Source organism: Myotis lucifugus, unplaced genomic scaffold, assembly GCF_000147115.1.
Source record: "Myotis lucifugus unplaced genomic scaffold, Myoluc2.0 scaffold_117, whole genome shotgun sequence".
NCBI lineage: Eukaryota > Metazoa > Chordata > Mammalia > Chiroptera > Vespertilionidae > Myotis > Myotis lucifugus.
Window position 1 is genome coordinate 1,100,876 of NW_005871165.1, and position 2,150 is coordinate 1,103,025.

At 45.1% G+C, this 2,150-nt stretch overlaps 1 pseudogene; it reads right to left on the bottom strand.

Moving 5' to 3' along the window:
- Nucleotides 1–272: 272 nt before the first annotated feature.
- LOC102419216 overlaps nucleotides 273–2,150 on the bottom strand; it is a 9,163-nt pseudogene continuing 7,285 nt past the window's right edge.

Below are 2,150 nucleotides of genomic sequence, written 5' to 3' on the forward strand. Positions count from 1 at the left end.
ACATCGATTTGTTGCTGCACCTATTTGTGCATTCATTGGTTGCTCCCCGTATGTGCCCTGAGCAGGGATGGAACCTGAAAGCTTGGCTTATTGAGACCACATTCCAACCAACTGAGCACCCGGCCAAGGCCTAAATACTTTCTGTTCACCTGGCCTTTGTTAAAAGTGAAAGTGCCTGTTTCCATGAGAAAAGTGCTATGAACATGAACATCATAAAACCAAGCGCCTCCATGACTTTTCAGTTTAACCTCAGGAGAATCAACTCAAGAGCTTCAAAACCCAAGGACAGACTGGTCCCAAAGCATTTCCTCCTCTGCCCTTTCGTTGCCTTGTTCTTTTTTCTCTTTTCTATGCGTATGATCCTCTTTCTTAAAGGCTACATCCCGTCTTTTTCTCTCCCTTGGATTCTTAAGGTTTTTTGTACTGATACTGACTGTTTCTACCTTTGTGTTGCCTTTTTGGATGCTCTTGTGTTTGTCTGAATCTATTTCGTCACAACCATTTGTCCACTTATGCTTGGGCTGCTTCTCCTCCGATTTTTCTCCGCCTTCTTCTGGGTGCTGTTTTCTCTTCCTGTATCCATTTGTGACTGGCTTTATGGGCACCGGTGCTGTTTTCTGAGAGGTGCTTGCAAACTCTGATTCTACACTGTATGAGCTGTAATTATACTCTTGCTGACTACAGTGCAGGGGTGCTGGTTTTTCTGAGAAACAGTGTCTGGTAAATTGACAGTAGCTCAGGGAGTCTAGTCTCAGCCTTCTGTCATGAGCTGGTAGGCACTGAGGTAACTGGTTTTCCACTGTTTGTGAAATATTGCACGCTCTTGGGTGGGTCTGGATGGTTTCAGTTGGGAGTCTTTGATCAAATATTCTGTACCTGGGTCTGAAATCAACCTCTTCTTTGTCCCTACAGGTTTCCAAATAGTCCTCTCTCATCTGTCTGAAACAAGTCTTTGGTTCTATGCCTCTGGCTCTCTACACTTTGATATAATCTTCAGGTTCATCTTGAAAAGAGTCAGATGTCTTCTTTGAATGCTCCACTAGGTTGACAACAAGGGATTTTCCTTATCAGGCTGAGGACTTGGTGGAGAAATCTGATCATAGTCACACATTAATTGCCTTCAGTTTTCTAGCACAAACTTTCCCTTGACAGTGAGACTGTGCAACAACTGGGGAGCTTTTGTAGGGCAGGGGCCTGCATCTACAACTACTGTCACTCTCCCTGCCAAGCCTCTGGCAGGGGGATAGGCCCAGGTGGAGGTGACAGAGAGGCAGGGAGGACAGCCCCACCACTGAGCAGGCAGGGTTGGAGGAGGAGCAGAGACCAGGATTCCTGAGGGGAAGTTGCTGTTACCAGCCGCAACTGACTGGCTGGCGCTGACACATGTCCCAGGGAAGACTTTTCTGAGCATGAAGACTGAGCATGTGAGCCATAAAGTTGGGATATTTCTTTCCTTTTGAAAGAGACAGGGTGGCAAACACTAGGGAAGGATTTCAAGGGTCTTTAAAATACAGGAGGCTATCTTCTTTCTGGGGTGGTTGGGGTAGCTTGTCCTGTAGGCGAGGGAATCCACAAACAACCGCTCTGATTCCAGGCTCTACCCTCCCCTGCTGCTTCACCCATCCAACCAGGTCAGCCTGTGGGATACAAGCGGATGACAGCAGCCATACAGCCTCTCAGAGCTGATGTCCTATGTAAATGCCTCTAGGACTGAACTACATGAATCCGAGGGTCATCACTTTGATTTTCATGAATAACATTTTGAATATCATGATATTGCCTCCTTCTTAACTCTACATATGTGTGAAACAAACCAGCCTTCTCTCCCTCTGTCTGTCTCTCTTTTTTTTGAGTATTTTATTATATGCAAATTTTACATTAAAAAGCTATAAACAGATATAGAGTTCTACTTCATTAAGTATGATCACTGAAGTATCCAGGGGGATGTGAACTAAGGTCTGAAATTTACTTTGTTTCTTTTAAAATTTTTTTAAATTAAATCTTTATTGTTCAGATTATTACATTGGTTCCTCTTTTTTCCCACCATAACTCCCCTCCACCCAGTTCCCACCCCACCCTCCGCCCTCACTCCCCACCCACTGTCCTAATACCATAGGTGCACGATTATTGTCCAATCTCTTCCCTCACCC